This window comes from Canis lupus, chromosome 5 (genome assembly GCF_011100685.1).
Source record: "Canis lupus familiaris isolate Mischka breed German Shepherd chromosome 5, alternate assembly UU_Cfam_GSD_1.0, whole genome shotgun sequence".
Lineage (NCBI taxonomy): Eukaryota > Metazoa > Chordata > Mammalia > Carnivora > Canidae > Canis > Canis lupus.
The window spans coordinates 56,595,062-56,617,235 of NC_049226.1; the positions used below are offsets into that span (position 1 = coordinate 56,595,062).

The 22,174-nt window shown below is 47.4% G+C and overlaps 1 protein-coding gene across 1 annotated transcript in view; it reads left to right on the forward strand.

Moving 5' to 3' along the window:
- The first annotated feature begins 339 nt into the window (after positions 1 to 339).
- The window catches only part of SAMD11 (sterile alpha motif domain containing 11), a 56,199-nt gene continuing 34,364 nt past the window's right edge, over positions 340 to 22,174 (forward strand). Inside the window, exons 1-3 of the mRNA XM_038537526.1 lie at positions 340 to 778; positions 1,539 to 1,709; positions 15,095 to 15,235. The gene's annotated coding sequence lies outside the window, so the exon portion shown is untranslated. The remainder of the gene's footprint in view (positions 779 to 1,538; positions 1,710 to 15,094; positions 15,236 to 22,174) is intronic.

Here is a 22,174-nt window from a genome sequence, read left to right on the forward strand (position 1 = left end):
CATTTGGGACATATCCAGTTAAAGTGTTTGTTATCTGACTCCTGGGCTGTCTATGCAGCCTAGTAGGCAGCTGGTGAGCAAACGCCGTTGAACCATGAGTGAAATGGTGCACGCAGGCCCTCCGTGGGGTGGTGTCCACGTAGAGGCGGGTGACACGCCAGCCCGTAATTTAGGTGACGGGCACAGTAAATGCTCCCACACTTGGAGATGCACAGACCTAAGAAGGGCGTCTGGCCTACTCTGGGAGACAGGGAGTCCAAACACTTTCCCCCCAACTAGGCGAAGAAGGCAGAAGTCTCTTTCGCGAGTGGGTACATCGTTGGCAAAAGCCAAAAAGCCTTGGTTACCCAAGGCTCCGCAAAAAAAAAAAAAAACCTGAGCGTCATGGACTACACCTCCCAGAATGCTCAGCGCCACCGCAGCAAGGACACGAACGACGCGAGGCGTGACGTATTCTGGGATTTGTAGTCCGGGGAACCTGCGGGTGTGAGCGACTCCTGGAACAAAGGAAGCGGGATTGTCCTCCTCGGGCGTCCCCTCAGCTTGCAGAGGGTCTCAGAGCCGGTCACCAGGATGGTAGGGGCCGCAGGTGGCGGGAGAAGCGTTCAATAAATACGGCGTTCCTGGCGTGGTCGGTCATAAAGAACAGAGGACAGCCCTGCCCTTCCGAAGCTCGCGCTGCACGGAGGCTGAGGGACAAACGCGAAAGAGAAAGGAAGGCGGGCAGAGGGCGGTCCTTCGGGGTGGGTGGCCCCGCGAGGACGCCCCGAGGGCAGAGGTGAGGCACCTGACGCCGGGGGCGGGGGCGGGGGCGGGGCTGAGGGGAGAGAGTAGTAGAGGGCACCCCGAGCTGACCTGTGGTCCCACCGAGTCCAGGACAGACAGCGGATCGGGCCAAAGCAGCGTGGGCGCGGGCGCGGGGGGCGGGGGGGGGGGAGGGCGGAGACGCAGAGGGGGTCAGACTCGCGTAGAGCGGTGAGGGTGTGAGACAAAGGAGTTAGCCATAGGCCAAAAGTTTGCCCTGCGCAATGTAGGACATGAAGATGGAAAACAGATCATGTGTAGAAACCTAGGGTTGAGAATGGATTTTAGGCCGTACTTGCCTGCAAGCAGTGCATGAGGGCGGAGGATCCTAAGAAGGGGGTGGGCCTCTGGACTCGGTCCTTTCCGGGACCTCAGGGAGACCGTAGAACACGCCTCAGATTTGCACACTAGCATGGAGGGCTAGGAGCTTGTGCACTGACCCCCATCCATCTCTGTTGGGAGGCTGTTTCCAGGGCACGAATTCTCTGGCACTTTGGACACGCATATTCCTGTGACCAGAGTAACCCCTGAGTAGAGTGCAGGAGTTTGCAATAAAAAGCCGTAGGTGAGTGTGGAGAAGTGGGTGGGCTTTGACAGCATCTGCTCCCACATCCATGTGGAAGTATGAGCAGAGAGCTGGGCACACAGGTACAAGTCCCTGTGAGAAGGAGGGTGGGAGAGGTGTGCGTGGAGCCACAAGTACATGTATAACCAGATGAGATCATCACTGTCAGGGTGAACAGAGCAGAGATCCAGAGGAGAAAGAAAAGATCGGGAAAAGATACTGAGAAGCCACAACCAGGGAAATAGAAAAACCCAAAGCCTGTGGCATCCTGGAAACACAGTGTAAACCGGTGACTGAAGAAGGCATCAACTCTATGGCATGTTGCATTTACCAATGTGAGGTCAGTAATGACCTTACAGTAACAGCTCTGGGTGATTGGGATGGACAGCCTGACGAGAGGGGGCTCATTCTTTATTCTTTCAATAGCTGCTCTCATTAAAATCACACTAGCAATTTAAACATTGAAATTTGAATGTCAAGAATTGTTGACTAGGATTGCTGGGTAGTGAAGGGCTAAAAGCTCCTGCTGCCTTGGCCCCTCCAAATGCTCCTGCAGCCCAGATTTGTAGTCTCCATGGCCTGACCTCAACTGCCCTCTCTTCTGTGTCAAATGCCTTTTCAAATGACATCAGGTGAGCCTTTGTGACTTAGGCCTCAGAGGTCACATCTGGAAGTTAGTAAGGAGGATGGGGGCAATTCCTGGCCTCAGGTTCCTGAGCTGCCTGCCTAATTAAGTCAATGCCTGTGTGGCACACAGGGCAAACAAGGTCCCCAAGTCTCCTAGGCACAGCAGGAAGGGGCTAAGACCATTTTTCTATGAAAGAAATGCCCCCAGACCACCACAAACAACCATTTCCAGGCCTACAAAGAGCACTCTGTCCACCCTCCCAGACCTGGACTCTCTGGAAAGGGTCCCAGGGAAGAGCTGCCCTTGGAAAACCTGTCCCTTCCCTCTAAGTGTGTGGGGCAAGGAAGAGTCTATGTGAAAGGGGAATCTTCACAGGCAACCCAGGATGGGTCGGGTGAGGTGATGGGAGCATGGGCATGTTGGGGGGGGTAGCTGTATAGACTGTGTGCATAACCTCTGGGTGGGGCAGGGTCTATGTGGACCGAGTGTGGTGGGGCAAGAATGTCTGTGTGTGTGAAGGGATGCCATGTACGCACAGCCATGTATAAGAATGTATTTGTGTGTGCAAGGTCAGCGTGACTGACACTGGGCAGGGCAGTAGGCTATGCAGGTAATTTTATTTACTAAGAAATGACAGTGTGGAGGTGTCCTCGTGTGGCTGGGGGAAGAGTCTTTACATGCTACCCTGAATTGAGGGACTGCCCATGTGTGATGGTTAGGAAGCAGTCTGTGCTTTTCCATAAGAAGGGAGGAGTCTTGGGGTGGTACCAAGTTAACAGAAGCCCCAAGAAAGTGACTTAGTATCTGGGGTACCATGGAGATCAGATGGGAGGAACACTATGGAGCTCTCCTGGCCTGGGGTCCTAAGCTGTAACTGGGCAAAGCCCCTTTAGGGCTCCTGCAGACTGGTCTTCTGCTCACCTTCAGGGTTTCATCCTGCTCCTCAAGCTGTACTGCACCGGGAACCATGCTCCTCTGCACGCCCTGTAAGGAGAAGAGAGTGGGCCTCCCAGCGGAGGGAGGAGTGGGTTAGTGGGAGCCAACAACCCCTTCTCGGGTGTCTGGCTGGCTCAGTGGTGGACCATGTGACTCTTGATCTTGGGGTTGTGAGTTCCAGCCCCACACTGGGCATAGATCTTGCAAAGAAGATCAATATGAAGGAAGTGACAAAAGAATAGGAATATTTGACAGATTCTTTTATTGAAGATTTTATTTATTTGAGAGGGAGCACAAGCAGGGGGAGGGTCAGAGGCAATGGGAGAAGTAGGCTCCTCACTGAGAAGGGACCCCGATGCAAGGGCTTGACCCCAGGACCCCGAGATCATGACCTGAGCCAAAAGCAGACCCGTAACTGACTGAGCCACCCAGGCACCCCTATTTGACAGATTCTTACAGTGAAAATAATGTAGGTACACTGATAAAAACAGCTCAATGTACTTGAAACAAAATCATGTTAATCAAGTTTTTAGCCGCTTGAAAGTGAAACATTTGAGGTATTCTCTATACATGAGGAAATATCAACAAAACAAAGATGATGACTAAGATTTATATTATTCAATAAAGTTTGGAAAGTTCTCATCAATGCAATAAAAAAGTTAAAGATTTGGAAAAAAAAAAAAAAAGCAGCAACCCCTTCTCACCTGAGTATGGAAAGTCAGTCAGGTTCACCCTTTGAAAGGCAAAGCTGGTTTGCAGGAAATGGTGCTGCATGTGGTTGACTCCAGATGTATATGGGCTGCTGAGTGTTTACTGTATTCATTTGCCAGGCTGCCATCACAAATATCATAGATTATGTGGCTTCAAAAACAAATTTATTTTCTTACAGTTCTAAAGGCTAAGAGTCCATTTCTATTATTCAAATCACCCAGTCTATGGTGTTTTGTTATGGCAGCCCAAGCCACTAAGACAGTGAACATGGGAAAATCAAGAAAGTCACATTTAACCTATGGGCCTCAGAAACACCTGGGTGGCTCCATGGTTGAGTGTCTGCCTTAGGCTCAGGGCATGATCCTTTTTTTTTTTTTTTTTAAGACTTTTTATTTATTCTTGAGAGACACAAAGAGAGAGAGAGAGGCAGAGACACAGGCAGAGAGAGAAGCAGGCTCCATGCAGGGAGCCCGACTCCGGACTCAATCCCTGGTCTCCAGGATCACACCCTGGGCTGAAGGTGGCGCTAAACCACTGAGCCACCCAGGCTGCCCTCAGGGCTTGATCCTGGTCCAAGGCTTGAGTCCCTCATCAGGCTCCTTACCAGGAGCCTGCTTCTCCCTCTGTCTCTCTCTGTCTCTCTCTGTGTCTCTCTCTCTCTCTCTCTCTGTGTGTGTGTCTCATGACTAAAATAAATAAATAATCTTAAAAAAAAAAAAAGGATCCAGCAAGGATGGTGTCTAGAAGGCAGTCCTGTCTGTAGGGAAGAAGAGGTGGGGAGAGAAGTGACCCCTGCAAGAGAGGCTATTTGAACACAGTTTGGGGGCAGCTTCATTTGGGACAGGCCAAGCCTGGGTGTCTCCAGCCTTCAGATGTGGGGCTGGAGATGCAGCCTCGGGAAGGTCAGTGGGGGAGGGATCAGTGTGAGGCCATGTGTGGGCTGTGCAGCACAGTGTCCTGAGGAGCATCCCTCCATGAGCTTGTCCCACAGAAGTCCTGCTGCACTTGCCGACAGGTCCACCTATGCATGTCAGGTCTTGGTGTCTGCCCAGTGTTTGCCAGAACGTCTTAGCTATCGGCACGCTAGACACTTGTTCAAAAGCAAGGAGCTATAACTTGGGAGGAAAGAAGGGAGCAAGGGACAAGACCCATGACAGGTGTGGACCCTCTGGCCACTGCCGCTAACCCCAGGAGAAGAATGGCCATGATTTTGTGAGGCTGTAGCTTCCAATCTCTGGAAAAGCAGACTGATGTCCTGCCAGCCCCAGCAGACGAGCAAGGATACCTCATCTGTTTTCAACAGAAGCCAGGCTGAAGCCCACCCCCTTCTAAAGTCCCTGAGTTCTGAGCCCCCAGTACCCCCTGGGTCAGAGCTCTTAAGACCCCCTTTCATTCTCTTCCCAACAGCCCTCCCTGAGGTGAGTCATTGAGAGAAGGGGAAGGGAGGAGGGCTTGAAAATGGAAGGAGAGTGTAAACCCCACCCTCCAGGCTATGCTTTGGGCAAGAGGACAGCAGGGTGCTAACTGCTCAGACACTAGCAAATACCTGCACAGCTCAGGGAGCCTGAAGGACACACTGATAAAAAGTAGCAAGTAGGGAAAAGCCCAGGTAAGAAGGGTACCATGGGGGTGAGGGATGCTTAGGCTGGGACACCTGGGGCAGGTACACTGCAGACACCTCCCAAGGGCAGCCAGGCCTAAAGGGGACTGTCCTGCTGGTATTCTGGGGACATGGCTAACTTCAGGCTTTCCTGACTCCACAGTGCTGTGCAGGAGCTGAAGACTCAGCCATGAGCATGGTCCTGTAGACTGGGTACCACAGTGACTTTGGGGGCAGGATTGGAGATGAGACAGTTCACCTATATAAGGAAGGGAATGTACTTTTTTTCCAAAGGAGGAAAGGTTAGTTTGGCAGCAGGGGAGCCTGGGGAGAGCAGAGAGGGGACATGGGCATGGAAACAATGGAAGAATGGCCTTGGCATCTACACAGCATGTGACAGTTTTGGAGGGTAAGAAACAGAGGAAGCGGCTTCGTCGAAGTTTTGAGAGCTTCTGGGCACAAGCAGGATGCATCAGTTCTAGGGAATGTAAGCGCCTCATGACTCTGACCTTGATCAGAAGAGCCAAGGCAGCCATCAGCAGTGGTGGCTTTGCCCTGTCACACTGTCAAGATACTGATGGGAATGTAAATTGGAGAGGAGCCCCAAGGGAACCTCCAGGTACACCTGAAGACTTGTAATGGGTGGGACTCAGTCGGTGAAGACTCCCTGCCAGCTAACTCTCCTCCACAAAGCCAGTCTGTTTGATCTCTACCTTCAAGCATTTCAATACAGGAGACTTCCGGTGGCTACTGTGTCCAGGATTGAGAGAGTCCAGTGCCTTTCCACAGCCTGCTTCATGCATCCCTATTCTGGAAGAGTGGCTTCCATTCCCTCACCTCTCCCATCTCTCAACATTGCAGTCAGGATCTGATATGGTGATTAGCAGCCTCCATGTAGTTAATTCAGGACAATCGTCAGCCTCCTCCTCCCTGACTTCTGGGCAAGAGTCCTGACCTTTACTAACCACACAATCCTTGTGGGATACTCTTCCAAATGTCCCTCTGGTTTTCCTGCTCTGCCCAGGGCCCACTGTCCCCACAGGCAAAAGTTCCCTGGCTACCTTCAGAACTTTGTGTACACACACACATACACACCACTGGAGAATGCTCCCATGGTTTCAAACACTTGTGGCTTCAATTTGCTGATACTTGTCCCCCAAAATGCATCTACATAGCAGACTCCTGTTCAGACTCCAGACATACATATTCAAACTGCCCACTCAACACCTCTACTTGGATGTCCCACCGAGAAACAGAACAGCTTTTAGTGCACATCTTCTCCCCGTAATAAACTGTAACCATGAGCATAGCAGCGTCTCTCACCCTGAGTGCTTCCAGCAAATCATTGAACCTTGGGGTGTTCTTGGTGCCAGACTCTTCATATTTCACCTTCCCTGCTCAGAGCCTTCCTCTCTCAACTGGTCCAGTGAAGTTCTCTCTGTGCCATCTCTCTCTCTTTTACTCTACACTCCTGTCACCTTCTCTGTCCTTGAAAAATATCAAGCTTGGTTTGACTCAGGGTCTCTTCCATCAAACCCCTTCCACTTTCCAATGGCTGACTCATTGCCATCTAAGCTTAGTTCGAACGTCAATTCCTCACAAAGTCTTTACTGACCTTACAACCTAAATCACCCTACCTCCCAGGCCCTCTTTCCCTCAAGTTATTGGCCAGGATTATGGTCTCATTCTGGAAGCCTGACTTGAAGACTTTTCTTCCAAGCTCAGTCATGTGGTTGTGGTCAGGCCTGGTCCCTTGTCACATGGGATTCTTCATGGGCTTACCTCACAACATGGTAAAGAGCTTGCTCAGAGTGAGCATAGGACCAAGAAGGAAACCATAGTCTTTTTTTTTTAATTGAGGTATAATTGACATAAAATACTATATTAATTTCAGGCATACAGTGTAATGATTTGATATTTGTATGTGTTGTGAAATGATCACCACAACAAGTCTAATTAACACATCACCATACATAGTTAAAATTTTTTTCTTGTGATGAGAACTTTTAAAATCTACTCTCTTAAATCTACTCTCACAAATATGCAATACTGTATTAACTCTGGTCATCATGCTGTACATTACATCCCCATGATATGCTTATTTTATAACTGGAAATTTGTACCTTTTTTAAAGATTTTATTTATTTATTCATGAGAGACACACACAGAGAGAGAGAGAGAGAGAGGCAGAGACACAGGCAGAGGGAGAAGCAGGCCCCATGCAGGGAGCCTGATGTGGGACTTGATCCCGGGTCTCCAGGATCACACCCCAGGCTGAAGGCAGCACTAAACTGCTGGGCCACCAGGGCTGCCCAAATTTGTACCTTTTAACATGCTTCATTCATTTCACCTCTCTCACCCTCTAACTCTGGCAACCACCAATTTGTTCTCTGTATCTACGAGCTCAGGGGTTTCCTGTCTTATTTTCTTTTTGTTTTTAGATTCCAAATATGTGAGATCATACAATATTTGTCTTTCTCTGACTTATTTCACTTAGCATAACTCCCTCAAAGTCCATCCATGTTGTTGCATATCCCTTCATATGGCTGAGTAATATCCCATTGTGTGTGTGTGTGTGTGTGTGTGTGTGTGTGTAATATTCCACATCTTTATCCATTTTTCTGTCTGAGGCTGTTTTCATGTCTTGGCTATTGTAAATAATGTTGCAATGAACATGGGGGTACATATATATTTTCAAATTACTGTTTTGTTTGAGATTAGGGAGTATAATGCCTCCAGCTTTGTTCTATCTCAAGATTGCTTTAGCTATCTAGGGTCTTTTGTGGTTCCATAAAAACTTTAGGGTTGTTTGCTCTATTTCTATGGGAAAATATCACTAATTTTTTTAAAGATTTTATTTATTTATTCATGACAGACACAGAGAGAGAGAGGGAGAGAGGCAAAGATACAGGCAGAGGGAGAAGCAGGCCCCATGCAGGGAACCCGACGTGGGACTCGATCCCAGGTCTGCAAGATCACATCCCAGGCTGAAGGCGGCACTAAACCATTTGGCCACCGGGGCTGCCCTATCACTGTAATTTTGATAGGAATTGTATGAATCTGTAGGTTGCTTTGGGTAATATAGATATTTTAACAATATTAATTATTGGGGCACCTGGGTGGTTCAGTCAGTTAAGTGTCTGCCTTTGGCTTGGGTCATGATCTCAGGGTCCTGGGAGTGAGCCCCATGTTGGAGTCCCTGCTCAGTGAGGAGTCTGCATCTCTCACTCCCTCTGTCCCTCCCCCCTCACTCATTCTTTCTTTCTCTCTCTCTCTCTCAAATAAATAAGTAAAATATTTTTAAACATATATTAATTCTTTCAGTTTATGAGCACAAAATATCTTTCCATTTATTTGCATCTTCTTCAATTTCTTTCATTACTGTCTTAGTTTTCACCTTCAAATCCAAAACAGGTTCCATGAGTATGAAATATCTTTCCATTTTTTTGTGGCATCCTCAATATCTTTCATCAGTGTTTTTATAGTTTCACAGTACATATCTTTCACCTCCTTGGTTAAATTTATTCCTAGATATTTTATTCTTTTTGATACAATTATAAATAGGATTGTTTTCTTAGTTTCTCTTTCTGATACTTCATTATTAGTGTACAGAACTGCAACAGATTTTTTGTATTGATTTTGTATACTTCAACTTAACTGAATTCATTATTAGTTATAACAGTTCTTTAGTGGGTTTTCTGTATATAATATGTCATCTGAAAATAGTGAGTTTTACTTCTTCCTTTCCAATCTAGATGCCTTTTACTTCTTTTTATTGCCTAATTGTTCTGGAAAGGACTTCCAATACTGTGTTGAATAAAGGTGAGAGTGGGCATCCTTGTCTTGTTCATGATCTTAGAGGAAAAGCTTTCAGCTTTTCATTGTTGAGTATGATGTTAGCTGTGGGCTTGTTGTGTATGGCCTTTATTATGATGAGGTACATTCCCTCTATACCTACTTTGTTGAGAGTTTTTTATCTTAAATACATGTTAGAATTTGTTAGATTCTTTCTCTGCATCTATTGAGATGATCATATAATTTTTATCCTTCATTTTGTTAATATGGTATATCAGATTGATTTGTGGATATTGAACCATCTTTGCATTCCTGGGATAAATACTGCTTGATCATGGTGTATGATCCTTTTAATGTATTATTGAATTCAGTCTGCTAATATTTTGTCTGGGATTTTTGCATGTATTTTCATCAACATATTAGTCTGTAATTTCCTTTTTCTTGTGGCATATTTGTCTACTTGTTGTATCAGGGTAATTCTGGCCTTGTAAAATGAGTTTGGAAGTGTTCCCGCCTCTTCTATTTTTTTGGAAAAGTTTGAGAAGGATTGGTATTAATTCTCCTTTGAATGTTTGTAAGAATTCACCAGTGAAGCCATCTGGTCCTGGATTTTTGTTTGTTGGGAGGTTTTATATTACTGATTAAATCTCCTTACTACTAATTGGTCTGTTCAGATTTTCTATTTCTTCATGATTCAGTCTTTGTAGGTTTTATGTTTCTAGGAATTTATCCATTTTTCTAGGTTGTCAAATTTGTCAGTTTATAATTGTTCACAGCAGTCTCTCATGATACATCTCCTCTTTCATTTCTGATTTTATTTGAGCCTTCTCTCTTCTTTTTCTTGGTGAGTCTAACTAAGGATTTGTTAATTTTGTCTATCTTTTCAAAGAACCAGCTCTTTGTTACATTGATCTTTTCTGTTGTCTTCTTACTCTCTGTTTCATTTAGTTCCACTCTGATGTTTATCTCCTTCCTTCTAACCTTGGGCTTTGTTTGTTCTTTTTCTAGTTCCTTGAAGTGTAAATTTAGTTTTAGATTTTTCTTGTTTATTTATGTAGGCATTGACCTTCATGTAGTGCTATGGTCTTAGAACTGCTTTTGCTGCATCCCATATGTTTTGGTATGTTATGTTTCCATTTTCATTTGTCTCAAGGTATTTTTGGATATTTTTCTTTGATCCATTGGTTGTTCAGTAGAATGTTTTGTAATCTTCACATATGTGAATAATCGATTTCTAGTTTTGCACCATTGTGTTCCAAAAAGCTTATTACATCTATTAAGACTTGTTTTGAGCCTTATATTTCATCCTGGAGAATGTTTCATGTGCACTTGAGAAAAATGTTATTTTGGAATTGAATGTTTTGTATACACTTGACCCTTGAACAGTGCAGGGATTAGGAGTGCTAACCTACCACAAGTCAAAAATCCATGTATAACTTTTGAGTCCCCCAGAATTTAACTACTAATAGCCTATTGTTGACCAGAAACTTACTGATAACATACACAGTTGATTAACATGTATTTTTTGTGTTATTTATATTATATACTTTATTCTTACAATAAAGTGAGCCAGAGTAAAGAAAATATTATTATAAAAATCATAAGGAAGGGAAATACATTTCTAGTCCTGTATTGTATTTATTAAGAAAATCTACATAAAAGTGGACCCCTGAAGGTCAAACCTGTGTTGTTCAAGGATCAACTATATATCTATTAATTCTGTCTGGTCTTATATGTTAAGACCATTTTTCCTTATTGATTTTCTCCTGAATGATCTATCCATTGATGTAAGTGAGGTATTAAAATCCCCCCACTATTATTATATTGCTAGTTTTCCCTTTAGGTTTGTTAATATTTGCTTCATAAATCTAGATCCTCTTTTGTTGGGCACAGAAATATTTACAAATATTATATCCTTTTCTTGGGTTGATCCTTTTATTATTATGTAAAGTCCCTCATTGTTGCTTATTAGTCTTTGTCTTAAAGTGTGTTTTGGGGGTACCTGGGTGGATCAGTCGCTTAAGCATCAGACTCCTGATTTTGGCTCAGGTCATTATCTCAGAGTTGTGGGATTAAGCCCCATGTCAAGCTCTGTGCTCAGCACAGTCTGCTTGTCCCTGTCCCTTTGCTCCTCCCATGTTTTTTTTTTCCTCTTTCTCTCAAATAAATAAAATCTTTTTAATAAAAAAGTGTGTTTTGTCTGCTACAAGCATAGATATCCCAGCTTCCATTTGCATGGAGCACCTTTGTCCATCTCTTCACTTTCAGAGTATGTGTGCATGTCCTTACATCTAAAGTGAGTCTTGTAGGGGATGCCTGGGTGGCTCAGTGGTTGAGTGTCTGCCTTCAGCTCAAGGAGTGATCCTGGAATCCCCGGATCGAGTCCCACATCAGGCTCCCTGCATGGAGCCTGCTTCTCCCTCTGCCTGTGTCTCTGCCTCTCTCTCTCGCTCTCTGTGTGTCTCTCATAAATAAATAAAATATTTTTAAAAAAATAAAATAGAGTCTTGTGGACAGCATATAGATGGGTCTTATTTTTTTATATATTTAGTCACTCTATGTCTTTTGACTGGACAATTTAGTCCATTTATATGTTAAGTAATTATCTCATAGGTGTGTACTTATTTCCATTTTATTCTTTCTTTTGTGGCTGTTTTTGTAGTTTCTCTCTGTTCCTTTGTTCTCTTGCTCTCTTCTTTTGTAGTTTGGTGAATTTAATTAGTGCTATGCTTAGATTCATTTCTCTTTATCTTTTGTGTATCTACCATATGTTTTTGAGTTGTCATTACCATGAGGCCTACATATAATAATGTATATTTTAACAGTCTATCTGTTTTAAGTTTGAATGCATTCTAAACTTAAGTTTGAATGCATTCTAAACCTCTACATTTTTAGGGATGCCTGGGTGGCTCAGTCACTTAAGTGTCTAACTCTTGGTTTGGCTCAAGTCACCACCTCATGGGCCATGAGATGGAGCCCCCAGTGGGATCCATGCTGAACAGGGAATCTGCTTGAAAGATTCTCTCCCTCTGGCCCTCCTCTCACTCTCTCTCTCTCTCTAAAATACATAATTTTTTAAAAAATAAAGCTTTACATTTTTACTCTCCGACATACAGATTTTATGTTTTCAATGTCACATTTTACAACTTTTTATCCTGTCTGTCCCTTAACTAATTGTTGTAGTTATAGCTATTTTTACCATTTCAGTTTTTTAACCATTATACTAGCTTTATAAACTATCTTTACTCTATGTTACCAATGGCATTTATACTTTCATATGTTTTCTCATTCATACTTTTTTTTTTCTCATTCATACTTAACACACTTTTTGTTTTGAGCTTTAAGAACTTCCTTTAACAATTCATGTGATGTCAGTCTAGTGGTGATGAACTCCTTTAGATTTTGCTTGTCTGGGAAACTCTGTATCTCTCTTTCAATTCTGAATGATAACTTTGCTAGGTAGAGTATTCTGGGTTGGAAGTTTTTTCTTTCAGTACTTTTTTCAAGTAATTTTATTTTATTTTTAGTTTATTTGTTTATTATTTATTATTAATTAATTTATCTATTTGTCTATTTATTTATTTATTTTAGGTAAGCTATATGCCCAATGTGGGGTTTGAAGTCACAAAACCAAGATCAAGAGTTGCATGCTCCACCAACTGAGCCATCCAGACACCCCTTCAATACTTTAAATATATATCATACTTTAAATATATATGATGCCACTCCCTTCAGGCCTGACAAGTTTCTGCTTAAAAAATCTACCAATATTCTTGTGGAGGTTTCTTTGCATATAACAAGTTGTTTTCTCTTGATGCTTTTACTATTCTCTCCTGTCATCAATTTTTAACAGTTTAATTATAACGTGTCTTGGTGTTGGTGTCTTTGAGTTCATCTTATTTAGAATTCTGTTTGCTTCCAGGATCTAAATGTCTGTTTCCTTCCTCAGGTTAGGGAAGTTTTCAGCCATTACTTCAAATAAGCTTCCTGTCACTTTCTTCCTTTTCTTCTCCTTCTGGGAGCCCTCTAACATGTATGTTAGTGCACTTGATATTGTCTCAGAAGTCCCTCAAGCTATCTTTATTTTTGTTTTTCCACTCTTTTTTTCTTTTTGCTCCTCTGTTCCAGTGAGTTCCACTGCCCTGTCTTTTTCTTTTCTTTTCTTTTCTTTTTCCGGAGAGAGAGGCGTAGGGGCAGAGGGAGAGGGAGAAAGTGAATCTTAAGCAGACTCCATGCCCAGTATGAAGCCCGATGCAGGGCTTGATCTCACAGCCCTGAAATCATGACCTGAGCCAAAATTAAGTGTCAGAAGCTTAACCAACTGAGCCACCCAGGTACCCCAGGTGCCCTGTCTTTAAAAGGTGTCACTGATCCTTTTTTGTGCTTCATCTAGTCTGCCATTGTACCTCTCTAGTGTATTTTTCAGTTATTATATTCTTCATTTCCATGACTTCTATTTGATAGTTTCGCTTTTTTTTTTTTTGAGGTTCTCACTGTGTCATCTTTTCTGCTTGCCATATTTTCATAACTTAATCTCAGAAGCTCAGAAGTGATGCTCCATCACTTCCTGCCATTACACAGATCATGGGCAACATGAGGGGATCACTGGAGGCAGTTTAGAGGCTTTCAGGGGCTCTCATCTTCCTTCAAGCTCTACTCTGTCTTGCCTCTAAGCCCCACCTCCTATACACACTGGGCACTTAGGAGCTGAAAATAAATGAACACCCCACATCTATGCACTTCTGCCAACATATGTTCATCTCCCCCCTCTAGACTGTTCCTCCCACTCCCACTCCCACATACAGCTCATCAATTCATATTCAAGACCCTCATCAGAGACCCTAGGGCCTGTCATTGGAAAGGAGTCCAGAGACACCAGGGTGGCTCAGGGGTTGGGTGCCTGCCTTTGGCCCAGAGCATGATCCTGGAGTCCCGGGATGTAGTCCTGCAACAGGCTCCCTGCATGGAGCCTGCTTCTCCCCTCTGCCTGTGTCTCTGCCTCTCTCTCTGTCTTTCTCATAAATAAAATATTTTTTAAAAGAGAGAGAGAGAGAGAGAGAAAGAGGAGTCCACAGGCTGAGCTCAGCCTCCTCTCTAGGCCCTACAGGATTATGTTAATTTATGTAAAAAGACACTATTGTGGAGGATAACTTATAAAGGTGGGAACTTTAGCTAAAAAAACATTTCTAAAATGCCAAAAACAAGGTTGAATACAAGGCTTGTGCAGGGGGACATGGGAGAGAGTCCAGGCCAGAGAGATCGAAGGAGAGGGATATCGCAAGCCCTTTCCTCTGCTGATGAGGAAAGAACTGACACCAGCAAGCCACATATAGCATGACCAGTGACCAGGCCCAAGAAAGAACTTGGATCTGAGCAAAGGGGACCAGGAATTTAGCCCAAATGAGGGGTCTCTCAGCAAGACAGAGGTGGCTCTGGACTAAACTACTGCCGCCAGAGTTCCCTCTGTCACTGCAATGTTCTCCCAAGCAGTGAGAAGACTATGCAAAGCCACCAGGGTTCATGCATGAGCACTGTGCCAGCCACACAGGATGGTGCAAGTCCCAGTGTCCCCAGATGCTGGTCTAACAGTTTTGTGATTTGAAGCAAGGCCTTCTAACCCTCAGAGCTTCACTTTCTGTGTCAGCAGGCTCTTCTTGGCAGCCCTGATGAAGTACCAGCAAAAGGGTGTAGGGCCGACACTAGGTCACTACTTCTCCAGAGCCAGAGCCTTGAACATATGAGTGTGGAGGTCCCTCCACACTCAGACCTGTGAGGTCCAAAGAGGCCCCTGCTCCTAAGAGTTTGGTGAGGATCCAGGGCCACCTGATACCGCTTCCCATCACCCAAGAAACCAGGATCCCTGGGGCTTGGGGATGCGGGGCCCATGTGCCTGCTCACGCCTGCCTTTCCTCCTCCAGTAGCTGGATGACTGAGAGACTACCCATTCCCACCCTCCTCGCACCCGTGTCTTGTCCCTAGACACCATGGGCGCTTGCCTGCTGTCCCTGAGAGGGCACGGGGTCTCTCCATCCCATCCGTTGTCTTGATTTCCCAGGGTGGAACTGCTGTGGGTCCTCCGCGAAGGAACACAGCACGGCCACGAGAGGGCGCTGCTCCTCCTTGAAATGCCGCTCCAACCTTCTCTGAACATCCTGCACCCTGCTGAAGAGTTCCAAATAAACGTTTAGAAATGAAGGTGAGCAAAAAGGAAGCTGGGGGTGGGAGTGCATCATAGCAATTTTGGGCCAGGTTCCCAAAATTCTAGTCTTATTCTGGACCCGAAATTGACAAAAAGGGGCTCACATTCCGGAAAGTATCTGCGATAGAAATTTGGTTCTGACATCTAACCATATCCCCCACTTCTGGGTAAACACATGTGGGATTTTGTTGCCAGAGCTTGCAGACTTGGCCATTTGGGCTCACCTGGAGACCAGCCTAATACCTAACACTTACAAGGACAGCAGGGAATAGAGGAGAACCGGACTTTGGAATTCAGCAAGAATCTTCCGATAAGCTGAATGTCCCTGAGCAGGGGACCCAGTCTCTGAGAGACAATTTTGTCACAGAGATAATAGTGCCTCCCAGAAGGGTTGTTAGAACCATCAGAGGCAATGTGTACAGTTCTCCCCCCATCACCAGGCAGCCTGACCCTCTCCCCCACTCTACTGGTAAATCGCTGCCACCTGAAACTGCCATTCGGCTGAGAAAACAAACACATAAATAAACAAGGCACCACTCTACATCCACAGGAATAGATAAAATTAAAAAAAAAAAAAAGAGTACTGGTGAGAGTGTAAAATGATGCAGCCATTGAGGAAAACAATTTGATGGTTCCTCAAAAAGTAAAACACAGAATTGCCGTATGATCCAGCAATTCACTCTTAGGCCTATACTCCCAAAGAATCGAAAACTAGTATCCAAATACCTATACACGTATGTTCACTATTTGTAATGGCCAAAAAGTGGAAACAACCCAAATATCCATCAACTGGTGAATACATGAACAAATTGTGGTAGATCCACACAACAGCAATAGGATGGAAGGTGCAGGAGGAGGGATAGAGGGGACACTAGTCCCGAAGCAGGAGACAGGATCCTGTCCAGTTTCCTCCACGGTGACTTTGGCCGCCGTCCTTAGCCTCTCTGGACCTCCGTCTCCTCATCCGCCACCTGGGCAACACGGCGAGGGCGATCGTTGGCTTTCTGATCTGAATGAACAGCACAGTGCCTACCCCGCTAGTAACACTAGTAAGAATAGTCGTCCTTGGTGTGTCGTTCCTGCTATCCCTGTGACGTGGGGAGGAAAGACAGAAGAGCAGATAGGGCTGCAGAGAACTGGGGGGTGGGGGCAGGGCGGAGTATGGGACCGAAGGACGGGAGGTGGCCTCCTCGGGACCGAGACCGAGACCGAGACCGAGACCGCGCTGACCCGCGACCGCCCCGACGCCGCTGGGCGGCTCCTGTACCTGCCGCGTGCCGTGCCGAGGCGCCCACCGGGATCTCTGGGCAGTGCGCCCAGGCCCCGGGGCCACCCCGGGCTCCCACCCCCACCCAGGCTGCATCACCCGGGGTTCCGGCGCGCAGTGCCCCGGCCCGCAGCCCGACCCGGAGGGGGACGGGAAGGGAAGGGTTAAGCTCTCGGCGCGCCGGCTGGGGGTGGGCAGGGGAGCTGCCGCCGCCGGCGAGCCGTCGCGATTGGCTCGGCCGCAGGACCCGGGGGCAGCTGCGGGCGGACGGCCGCCCAGACTTCCCGGACGCGCCTGGCGCCTCCGCTGCGCCGCCGGCGGCCTCCGGGGACGCGCTGCCCGGCTGCCTGGGGACAGCTCTGCTCCTGCGCCAGCCCCCCCCCTCCCCCAAGTCTCCCGCCCCGGGGGGGGGGGGGGCGGGGACTGTCTCTCTCGGTGCTCGTCAGCCCGGTGACAGCGAGGTTGTCCGCGCCCTCCGAGGCCGGCCCCTAGGAAGGGCTCCCACCGGCCAGCCCACGATCATGCCCCTCCCCGCGGGCTCCTGCGGGGCTGAGTCTGTCTGTCCCCATGCCTAGCCACGGGCAATCGGCCAGGTCCCATGAAGCTGGGGGTAAGAGCTGATCCTCCGGCTGTTCACACCTAGGAAAAAGCTGGATCTGGATGCTTTCATTCCCCCTCCCAGACCCCAGGAACTTCTCATACCGTACAAATGGGGGGGGGGGGGGGACTTGTTCCCTGGGCAATCTGAGCCTGCCAGCACCCTCCTGTGGAGCCCTCAGCCACCCACTATGGCCGGAAACCTTGGTGGTGGTTGGGCAGCTCAGCACTCCCCAGCCGACCACCACTGGCAGCCATTCAAACTAGAATCCGAATTGGAGCCAGAAGAAGCTCCAGAAAATCCAAATCTATACGCTCTAAACGCATATGACAAGTGCTGATAGTCTTGGTTGTTATTTTGAACAGTGTAGGTGTGCTCAGCTGCTGGGATGGACACTGGTGAGAAAGGCATCAATTCAGAGAATCTCACTGCAAATAGAAGACAAGGTTCAGAGTAAGAAGAGGAAACGATTATGGAGGTTTTCAGAGAAAAGTTTTCTCTACTTTCTCTGTCTGGACACTGGAGCCACATACCTACCCTCCCCCCGAGTAGGACCCTGTGGGCCTCAGCCCTGAGCAAGATTTGGGGGGAAGACCTGTCCACTTCCTTACTTGGGCCCTGTCTCCTCTTCTTCATGGCGGGGCCTGGACCTTGGTCCTCTGCCTCCTCAACAACCCTCCCACCCCAGCACTGCCAGCCACCCTATCTCAGAGGCTCCTCCATCTTCATCCCCCTCCAAGGCTGCTCTCCCTTTATAAAAGGGCAAGAATCTCCTTCCAGCCTCCCTCTCCAAGGGGAGGGAGGCAGTGAGGCGATCACCTGTCCCACTCCCTCATCTATCACCCTGAACTGTGTTTCACGATAAAATTACTCATCCTCAGCCAGTGATAAATGAAATTGGTCTAGAGGCGACCACACAGAGTGGGGTGGGGGTGCTTCATTCAGGGTTTCTGGGCCTGGGTGAGGGAAACCCTGATGAATTGTCTCTGTGTTAGCACACAGACTGGTGAGGGCCAAGTTAGTAGGTCTGTGTGTCCTAATGTGTACTCTTGGTAAAAAGATCTGTGTGTGTGTTTCTGTGTTTGGGCATGCTGAGCCAGCCTGTTGGCCTTGCAGAGTGACAATAATCGGCGTAGAGGCTGGGGGCTGAGCCTTGAAGCAGCGGGGATTCAGAGTCCAGGCAAGGTCACAGAGAGGAGAGGCTCTATCCCCCAGAGGAAGGGGCTGGAGAAATCAGAAAACTGTGGAGCACAAGAATGGGGTGCTGGGGCAGACAGGAGGAGGGGCTGGGTGTCTATGAGCTTTGTGTGGTGCTGAAAGAAGGAAGCAGGCCGATCCTGAGCGAAAGGCCAGGATGGCCAGTGACCATGCAGCTGCAGGTAAGCATGACAAAGCAGCTTCTAGCAGCTTCAGAAGTCAGATGAGCCCTTGCCCATATTAACTGGAGCCTCTGGACACTAAGGTATCTAGAGGTCAGGCTCTCAGTACCAGCCTTCTTCCCCCCTCCTCCTCGTCTGCCCCGAGCACCCCATTTCGTGGCTCACCACAGTTTTTTTTTAAACAGACTTTATTTTATTTTATTTTTTTTAAGATTTAATTCTAGGGCAGCCCGGGTGGCTCAGCGGTTTAGCGCCGCCTTCAGCCCAGGGCCTGATCCTGGAGACCCAGGATCGAGTCCCACGTCAGGCTCCCTGCATGGGGCCTGCTTCTCCCTCTGCCTGTGTCTCTGCCTCTCTCTCTCTCTGTGTGTCTGTCTCTCATGAATAAATAAATAAATAAAATCTTAAAAAAAAAAGATTTAATTCTATTTATTTATTCATGAGAGACAGACACACACACAGAGAGAGAGGCAGAGACACAAGCAGAGGGAGAAGCAGGCTCCATGCAGGGTCTCCAGGATCACACCCCAGGCTAAAGGCAGCGCTAAACCGCTGAGCCACCGGGGCTGCCTCTCACCGCAGTTTTCTGATCCCTCCAGTCCCTTCCACCAGGTAGCAGAATGATATCCAATGGCTCCTCTGGATTTCTCTGGATCCCTTGCTTTCTTTTGCTTGCAGCCTTGGAATCCATGAGAACTCCTTAGCCGATAACTAAAGGGTTAATTAATAATCAAAATGATGAGCTCGAGGGCAGTCCTTGGGCCAGAGCAGCTGTGGGCTCCTTTGCTAGAGTACAGAAATCCAGAGGACCAGACCTCAATGTTACTCCACCACCTGCCAGCTGTCATGGGTAAAAGGAAGTGGAAAGAGCACCTACCACACAGGTTGCTCTAAGGGCACTTGAGATTATGCTTGTGAAATGCTGAGTCATTGCGACACTTATTTCCAAGGTCTTCAGAGGGCTGGCTGGCCCCCCCAGAGTAGAGAAGAGACCCCTCTTTAGGCTCACAGATCAAGCAGAAATATCGGATTCCTGTGCAAGCCAGAGCCAGAGTCAGAGTTCTGGAAAAGCAGGGAAGTATGCTCAAAAGTTCAAGGGACAATGGACTCATTCGGACCAGAGAGATCCAGGAAGCTTCAAAGGGGAAGCAGCATTTGAAATTGGCATGGAAGGATGAGTAAAATTGGACAGAGGGGACTGGTGCCAAAGTGCTGTTCTGGAATGCGGGTGGTCCAGCCCGTTTCAGGTGGAGGGTTAGAGCTTCCTTTTCTGATTCCCACGCCCAGAAGAGAGGGCCATGTGAACCAGTCACTTTTGTCCATAGTGGGCATGACGCTGTGCCTGACACAGAGGCAGGCTTAGTGCTGACTGAACAAATCAGAGAGAAATAATAAATGTGTGTTCACCTTGCAGGCAGTGGAGCCATGGAGTTAATGAGTCGAGAAATGACAGGTCGAACATTCTGGACAGTATGAGAGAGGCCAGTGGGGAAAGAGTGGGACCCTAGGAGGTCTGCCCACAAGGCCCGGCTCAGGGAAGGCCTAAGATGCTAAAGGGGAGCAAGTGTGGGATAAGAAGGGGGGCTCATCAGACAGCTCAGGGCTTGAAAGGAGAATGCTAGGGCAGAGGGCCTGTGGTGTCCGTGCTATTTGGGCACTGAGCTTTGAAAATCAGTCACTACCTTTGAAGATAGTACCTCATGGGGACAGAGGTCACCTCCCAAGAGTGACACGGACCTCTAAGCTCCCCTGGGGTAGCTGGGGACAGCATCCTCCTGCCATGTAAGCCTCTGACGTGGGATTCCCAGATGTTCTCACTTGATGCTGGCTATGCTGAAGGGGGACATTTTGAATTGAAACCAGGTTCTCTCTCTGAGAAAGAGGTTTACCTGCCACTTAAAGAATGCCTGGCTCATTGGAGCCTTTGGGTCCAACCTGTCCCCCAAATAGAAGAAATAGAGCCCAGTTTAAGAGCAAGACTGGTGGATGGTGCCCTCACTCCCTTTCATTCTGTCCCTCCACCCTGCTCTGGAATATGCCATTCCTGATACTGTTTGCCCATCTATCCACAGTGCTAGGAGCCTAGATCCTGGTTTGCCTGCAGGTCAGATATCCGCCTCCTCCAGGTACCATATCCCAAGGCTTGCTTCTTTGGCCAGAGGGCCAGCCCTAAGAGTCCTTCCCTCCAAGCTCCCCATGTCAGAAACACCCTGTCCTTGGAGTCCCTACGCAATGACAGGCCAAGATCTGAACACAACTCTGTTTCAGACGATGTCTACTCCTGCCTGCGTCTTGTGTGTACACATATTAGCAAATGCATGCCCTTGTGTGGCACATGTGTGTGTTTATTATCAAAGCTGCTGTTCCTTCTGTCTACAGAATACACTTCCAGGCAATAAAACAAACCTAGCATCTCTAAAGTTTCTTTCCATTCCCAGGGAATTTTCAAGATTGAATTTCCTCCCCCAGTGGCAGCATCCTAGGGCACTGGTGATGAAGCCCTCCCAGCTAAGAGATGGACCCCCTGGTCCAGGTGGAGTACATTTAGGTCTTGCTACTGTAAAATGGACAAAATTAGCCCCAGGCCAAACACTGCTCTGGTCCTCCCAGCAAAGCTTAAAAGCAAGACCTGAGGGGACCAAACTTTGTCCAAATGACTTCCTGATGTCCAGAGTAAAGTATAAGAATATTTTTGAAAATATTCAGCACCCATCAAAGTACACAATCCTAGTCATCCAATTTAAAATCACCAGGCATGCAAGGAAACAGGAAAAGGTGACCCATGAGAAGGAAAACCAGTCACTTGATGCTGACCCAGAAATTATGGGGATGGCAAGGGAAGAGCACAGGGCACGAAAGGGCCCACTACAACTGTCTCTGGGTGCTCAAGAAGCCAGAGGACAGGCTGAACAAGTTAAGTTAAGTGGGGACCTTCTGGGGCTGCTAAGATGAGGTCAGTTCTGGGAAGGAGGCGGACTGCATAGATGCGGAGAGTAGGATCTCTGCCAGGGGGACTTGGGCTTGGACCCAGACCTGCAGGCGGTTTCCCAGCATGCACAGCTGCTGGGATGAGCCATTTCTATCCCACCCTATGCAGGCTTGGGATGCCTGGCAAACAGCAGGTGCTCGATACATATTAATTGTCTTGTTTAATTCTCATTCCCATTATACAAATTGAGACTCGGAGAGGTTAAAGGTCTTGGCAGCCAAGAACTGGGCATGTAGCCTCAGACACTCTGGGCAGCACACCACCAAACACCAGATCTGTACCAATCTGATGAGTTTGAGGTAGGCTTAGGGTATAACCCCAGTCCCCTAGGAAGTAAGCCAAGACAGGAGGGTTCAGGTCCAATCCCATTAGCTGCCAGGAGGCAGATGTCAGTGCCCAAACCCTGACTCCTTCCACATCCTCCATCGAGGCTATCTGGAGTCTGGAGCCCACCACCCCAATTTCCCAAACTTGCCTTGGCCTCCCCAGTTTGTGGGTGGAGACAGGGAACCACAGCGGACAGGCTGGGAACCCTGCCTGAGGGTGTTCATTTCCGTAATTACCATAATTGCCTTAATCACCACTTGGGCTGGAACACTCTTCTGCAGCCTTTGCATTCAACCCCCACCTCTGCACACCTCAGCAGGTCCACCTGGGGGTACAGATGCACAGCCCAGGGGCACAACATGCTCACCCAGCCACC